The 7,214-nt window shown below is 41.2% G+C and overlaps 1 long non-coding RNA gene across 1 annotated transcript; it reads left to right on the top strand.

Annotated features, from left to right (window-relative positions):
- Nucleotides 1-4,033, top strand: LOC121526483. Its single transcript, XR_005993318.1, has 3 exons — nucleotides 1-142; nucleotides 228-369; nucleotides 3,386-4,033. It is a non-coding gene; the product is annotated as an uncharacterized LOC121526483 (long non-coding RNA).
- The last annotated feature ends 3,181 nt before the right edge of the window (nucleotides 4,034-7,214 follow it).

Raw genomic sequence — 7,214 nt, 5'->3', positions numbered from 1 at the left:
TAAGAGACCTTTGTGCAGCCATCACTAAAACGTACATGTCATTCTCTCATGTGCTTTACTCCTTCTCCCTCTAAACCCATGACAGCAGGCATACTTCCCCGAGTCACATGAATTTCTACATTGTGAAATATCCTCCCTCCCAGTAAGTAGCCTTTCAGTTACTAACTTTCTGTTTTTCTCCCAGCTGGCCTCTTGAGAATCTCACTGCCTGTGGTGCTTCGTTTTAGTCAATTAGAGCTAACTGGTGGGAAGTGGCTACTGCTGTTCACACAACATTTCTGGGGAGTCTCCATCAGGACCTGAGAGACTGAAAGGAGCAGCTACGAGGAGATCAGGAGCAACTTCCTCCAGAAGCCGACTCTGCTGAAGGTGAACATGTCTTTTATACTCACACGACAGGTATTCATTAGGTTAATTGCTACTTTGCACAGCTTTCTCTTCTAACCTTTGCTACCGGGCTGAAGTGTCACTGAGACTAACAGCATGTGGTAAAAATGTTTATGTGAGTTTGGTTATGAGCACAGACGCTGTGTTAATGCTCTCTGTTATTTACCTCATAAAAGCGCCTCTTTTGCTGCAGCACATTTTAAAACAAAAAAGTAACATATGCACAAGATGCAATAGAAGGAATGTTAGAAATACAGCAGAAAGAATGGGGATGTTTTACTAAAGGTTTGAGGCTACAGCAGAGGTCAAAGTCCAGTTGTGCAAAGACATTCTGCCCTCAAAATAATTGTGGTTTAGGGGCTGATGCGTTTTTATTTTTTTCTCCTTTTAATGTGAAGGCATTTCCCAAAGCACGGGATCCACCGTGGGACACGCTCTTGTTGAATGTGTAATTTATTGCCCAAGCCTAAGTGACAGCGATGTCACAACAGGAAATCACACATTATGCAGAGTCAAGACAGAAGCGCCCGCAGGGGGAGGAGGGAGGGGAGGATCCTGACCGTGGTTTCTTAATGCTAAAACAGGCTTAGGGAATCTGACAGCAAACAACACTTTCACACTCACTAAAACCATCAGCTCTACAATCTCAACTTCAAGGCTCGGCCTCGGGGCAGATTTTTCTGGTGGATTTTAACCCACACGTATAAAATCAGCTCCTGTTACTTAACATTTCTTGGAAAACATCGTTTTAAGTCTTTAAATATAAAATCATCAGGTGGGGATGGTTCACAGCATTCCAACTCATCATGGATTCAGTAACAGGCATGTTAATAGCTCAAATTAGCAGCAGATGATACTCCTGGCTGCTGTTTGTTATCAGCGTTGACACATGGGGTAATGCTCATTACCAAAGTTATGCATGATCTCTGCTGATCTCCTATTAGTGGGTGACTAATGTGCCAGCGCTGGTAGTCGACGGCACGTAAGTGGGCGACATGCTGACTTCGACAGGCTGATGGGGCTGCTGGTTACTGCTTGGAGTTGCCAGCTTATCATACTTTGTCAAGGCCAATGCCTAATCCAGATCATCAACAGGACATGTCTCAATCTGATTATCTCGTATCATCACTGGAGAGGCTCGGACTCTCAAAGGAGCACTACGGTGCTATTGTCATGACTCAACTCTCTGTTGGTGTTTTCATACGCACAGTGCTGTGAAAAAGTTTTTGCCCCCTTGCATATTTGAGTAAATACAAAATGCAGATTTGAATGTTGATGTTGTTTAGTGCAAAAAAAGCCATCCAAACCTACCTGGCTCTATGTAAAAATTCATTGCCCCTAAACCTAATAATTGGTGTTTGCAATAACTTCCAATGAGTCTCTCACATCACTCATCTCTGCAGAATTGTTTAAATTCAGACACACTGGATGGTTTCCTGCATGAACAGCCTGTTCAGGCCACAGGGTCAAGGCCATGCCACAGCATCTCAATCAGATTTAAGTCTGGACTTTGACTAGGCCACTCCAAAACCTTCAGTTTTTAAGCCATTCAGAGGTGGACCTGTGGGTGTGTTTCAGATCATTGTCCTGTTGCATAACCCAAGTGGTGCTTGAGCTGGAGGTCATGAACTGATTGCCAGACATTTTCCTTCAGAATTTTCTGGTAGAGAGCAGAATTCATGGTTTTATCAAGGTCCTGAAGCAGCATTACACTACCACCACTGAGTCTAACTGTTGGTCTGATGTTCTTCTGATAAAATGTTGTGTTCACCAAACTTCAACTTGTTGTTGAACTTTTGTTTTCCCAAAAGTCTTGGGGATCATCAGGATTTTTTTAGTCAAATGTGAGACGAGCCTTTGTGCTCTTTTTGCTCAGCAGTGGTTTTGGCCTCGGAACTCTCCCATGGATGCCATTTTTTTCCAAGTCTCTTTTTTATTGCTGAATCATGAACACTGACCTCAACAGATTCAAGTGAGGCCTGCAGGTCTTTAGATGTTGTTCTGGGTTCTTTTGGGACCTCCTGGGTGAGTTGTCGATGCACTCTTGGAGTTATTTGGCAGCCCAGCCACTCCGGGGAAGGTTCACTATTGTTCCAAGTTTTCCCCATTTGTGGGTAATGGCTCTCAACATAGTTGGCTGGAGTCCCAAAGCCTTAGAAGTGCCTTTGTAACCCTCTCCAGACTGATAGATGTCAGTGACTTTGTTTCTCATCTGTTCTTGAATTTCTTTATCTTGTGCCATGATGTGTTATTTTTTGAGATCTTTTAGCCTACTTCACTTTGTCAGACAGGTTCTATTTAAGGGATTTCTGGATTCAGTAGGTCTTGTAATTATCAGGTCTGGGTGTGGCGAGGAAAACTGAACTCAGCTTTGTGGTCAATCACAGTTCATTCATGATTCAACAAGGCAGGCAGTGCCCTTTTCACATAGGGCCAGGTGGATTTGGATGGCTTTTTTCCCCATCAATAAATTAAATCATCATTTCTCTCTACATAGGCCTGGGAACCATAGGGTGTCAGGTATTCAGCACTATGCCTTTCTGATTGGTTTCAAAAACTCAACAAATCAGGCTTACCCTCTACTTGCTTTATGGTATACCCCTCTCTTTTACTTTCCACAAGTTTGTTCTTTACCACTCATTCTTTGCTACTGTGATTATGCTCAACAACATGTAGCATGAATAAAAAAGCACTGACTGTAATAATGGAGATGGACTCTGCTAATTCATCCACCATTTCCACGTCATCCCCTTTTAACAGTGAAAGTCTCCCACTATGAGATATACATGCAAGTCAGAATGATTACTGAGGCCCCCTGTCCTTGATATTTAAAAAAAATTCTCATTAGTGCATCTAGGAAAAAGCGCTGGTTGCAGTGAAAAGTCTAATGATCCCTTTTAGTTTCTGTCTGCCTGATTCCAGTTGATTTTTTTTAACTTAACAAAGCATGCTAAAGTCTATTTTCATGACAAACTGTCACGTCCTTCTCTCCCTCCAGTCTAGGATGGCCAACTGTGGCTCTTGTTTCTGGTGCTTGATCTGGCTGGTGGTTCTGCTCTGCATTGGCTGGCCCCTGGCGATCACCTTAGGGGGCCTGTACGGCCTCATCAGCCCCCTCACCACCTGCCTAGGCCTGGACAGACTCTCCGATCTGCTCCTGGAGGGTGCAAACCTGGGCCGGACCTGCGCCAATAACATGCGGCACGGCAAGCCTTTGTGCTGAGATCCACACAGAGTGAGCTGGAGAGGAGATCCAAGGCAAGATTGTGGCTTTTCTCCAGAGAAAATCCTGTCACTTTGAGGAGGGATTTTAAAATGTGGACAGACCCGACACCTGTGATGATTGTCACTAAATAAAGTGAGAAACTTTTATTGTGTATTTTTTACTGATTTATGTAACAATAAGGTCCGCAAGGTGTGGAAAATGGATTCCACTGGTTCTGTTAACACGTAATTAACCGTGGACTTTAAATTTGTGTGGGTTTGTCAGGAAGGAAATAGCCTTTGTGTTCATGGTCTGTGTTTGCTGTTTAATTCATGATGACACTGCAAGGAGAAGATAAGAGTGAAAATGGCAATTTAACAATGGGAATGCTTAGACTTGTAAATGACTATGAAACTTTTAATACGATTAAAACTGCTTTGATCTTGCCCTCTGTGTTTGTTGACTGACTTATTGTACACAGAATTTGGTGGAAAATCCATGTTTGGAGAAATTAGGGTGAGGGTAAATAGAGGCAGAGAATGCAGGTGATATGGACACATGAATCCAGAGTTTCCCTCATGTTTTTGTTTGCCTGTTTTTCCTGTGATGGGACTGAACTTTTCCCAAACAGAATTAACTGGAAGGCCATGATAGCGTCCTCATACAGTGAGCTAAGTCATTTTTACCCAGTATTATACCCTGTCACTCACAGGAAAACAAAAGTTAAAGCTCTATTCAAATGTTGTAGGCCACCTGGTGGCAGCAGAACATCCATGGAGTTATACAGTCAACAATACCAGGTTTTAACCCGTCTCAATTTCTATAGCTCTGTTCTGGCCTCAGGCAGCTCCTGAGACACTTACATGTCTGAATACAACTTATTTTGATAGCCAAGAGCAGTGTTGGGTAGCATTACTTTTGAAACTAACTCGATAGATTACTGCGTTACATACTGAGAAAAGTAATTTGTTACGTTACTGCATTACCTGCTACTAAAAGTAATGTGTTAGAGTACTTTTGCTTTACTAAATATTAAAACCCTTTAGCCACTCGTTCCACTCGGTGGTTGTAAAAACGACAGATAACGGCCGCATGTCTGCATTTTAATGTACAGACTCTAATGTTAATGTACAGCATAATTTACAGCCCATAATCTGTATTTCTGCAGCCTGAGAACACCACTAACAGACAGGAAAACCTTTACATCTTTTTAACATGCTCACAATCTGACAACACGCTGAGGAGAGGCAGACAGAATCACTCCAACACTGTGCATAATAACAGCACGTAATTGGAACAGCTGATTCAATGAAAGCAAACGGAGCTTTTAAACTTACGTTTCACCAGGATGCTGTTCTTGTCCCTTTAATCCAAAAATCCATCATAATGGGGATAATTCCACAGTGGCCTGCTGTCCTCTCTGTCATCTCGCTGGTTCATTAAGCTAACAATGCGCGCGTAATGGCACAGAATGTTTACCTTCCGCTGGTACGTGCCAACGTAACTACAGGAAGAGAGAAGGTCAAACAGAGCAGATACTTCAAGGAGCTTCTCTTTTTTTCTTTCTCTCTTTAAGAAGCCACGGAAGAGAGGAAATTTGGGATTTTTCTTTCAGTCACAGATTACTTTTATGAAAATTTAACTAATAACGGGATTACTTGAATTGTAAAACTAACGCGTTATGTTACTCGTTACTCCAAAAAAGTAATCTGATTGCTCTCACGGATTACTTTGTAACACGTTACCCCCAACACTGCTTGTATTAATAAACATGTTAAACTGTGCTTTGGATTTAACGACAAAGAGAAATGTTCCCTTTTAGCTCATGAACACAATTTCTATGATCCACTGTTTTATTTTTTAGTAATAAGCTTTGACTTTAATCTAAAATATTCAGACCTGTTTTCAAAATTTTTATTCAAGTTTTAATCTTGAAATTTGACCTTTTTCTTGACATTTCGACTTTAAGCTAGGCCTTTATTCTCTTCTACATCATAAGAGTACACTGGAGTGTTCTTACATGGGTAAAAACAAATATTAATTGTTGAATAAGGCCCTTTGACTTCTGCAGGGGTTTACAGTAGTCTCTCCTGACACTCATCTCTGAGCAATGGTGCAAAGGTTAACTTTATTTTTGGTCAAATAAAAGGATCTGTTTTCTGGCAAAAGTCAGTGAAGACTTGACCTCTTGTACAAAAGAACAAAACAAAAACAGTTGAGATGTTTTAGTAAAACTAAGACAGATAGTAAGAGAAAGTTTGGAGGTGCTTGTGTCAGCAGTCAGTGAGAGATTGAGAAACACACTCTGTTAGAGAGAAATGACTTTATGGCTGAGGGTGTGAGACCGCTACTAACTGTGAGATATGGGGCTCAAACTTCTGGATCAAAAAATGTCAGACTCTTAGATAGGATCTTGTATGGTATGACCCTGTGGCTCAAAGAGTATTAAAGCTGCTTATACTTCAGTCATTGTTTCTAATAATGAAAAAGTTGTTTAAGACTGAAACTGGGCTTAGAAATTGGTGCGAAAGTTTTCGCTTCTGGACTGAAGGTTTAGGCTTCTTCTTTAGCTCTGAGACTAGAACCTTTGAAAGCAAGCTTCTTAAGCACAGATTGAAAAGTTTTGACACACCAAAAAAAATAGGCTCTGAAGAAGTTTGATGTAGTGGCTCAAAGGGCCGCATGGCTGCACTGAAGTTTTGACATTATGGGTTTCATGCCTACACAAGTTCTAGAGTTTTGAAAGGCAACACCCAGAGGAAAGGGTGAAAAGTTCTCAGTGAGAACTATGAATGTTTAACTATTACGCAGCAGTATGCAGAGGGGGAATTATTCAGATAAATTAGACTGGGCATGGAAGCATACAAACACAAATATGATTTAGGAGAGGGATTGACAGTCATGAAGGCCAAAAATACTTGAAACTGATCCACTGTGGTGAAGGGGGTTTGGTGAGAGAGTAATACTGTCTAGGAGAATGGAAACTTAAGCTGATGTTTTCCAACAGTTCATTCAAAAGTCATCCTGTAATTCAGTAATGAAAGATGGCAAAAAGGTGATGAATACAGAGAAATCTTTTCTGAAGAAATGAAACAGGAGCCCCTCAGGGTTCTGTTCTTGGTCCATTTCTCTTCTGTTGGTACATAAATGATATAATTATGCTGTTGGCATTAGCTGTCATGACCAGGCTTTCCCAGGCTGTGATAATCCACAGTTATACCTGTGCTAGACATTAACCTAGTACCGTATGATTTGCTTAGCTCAGCAGATGACTTCTATGATGGGGATGTTGCATTCAAATTGTTATACTTAGATGTTCTTTGGCCATCTCTTTTGTTTTTAAGATAAACTGCTATGGAAGTTTAAAACAACATCAGGATGTTAGGACCATGCCATTCTACCATGCAGAACCTCAGAGGGAGATCAGGCTCTGTTTCATTCTTGTTGTTAGTTTCAACCTCTGTGACTCAGCCCAGTGTGCTCAAAGCTAACACAACAGGAGAGTGAACACCTGTGCTTTAACAAACATTACAGAGGATTATCAAGGTAAATTACTTTTTAGATTACTGAAAGGACATAGACTAATTTAGCAACCTTTGCTGGTCAGTTTGGTTTTTAAGGT

The sequence above is a fragment of the Cheilinus undulatus genome, linkage group 18, assembly GCF_018320785.1.
Source record: "Cheilinus undulatus linkage group 18, ASM1832078v1, whole genome shotgun sequence".
In the NCBI taxonomy this organism is placed as follows: Eukaryota; Metazoa; Chordata; class Actinopteri; order Labriformes; family Labridae; genus Cheilinus; species Cheilinus undulatus.
The sequence above is the reverse complement of the archived record's forward strand: the minus strand, read 5'-3'. Positions and strand labels throughout refer to the sequence as shown.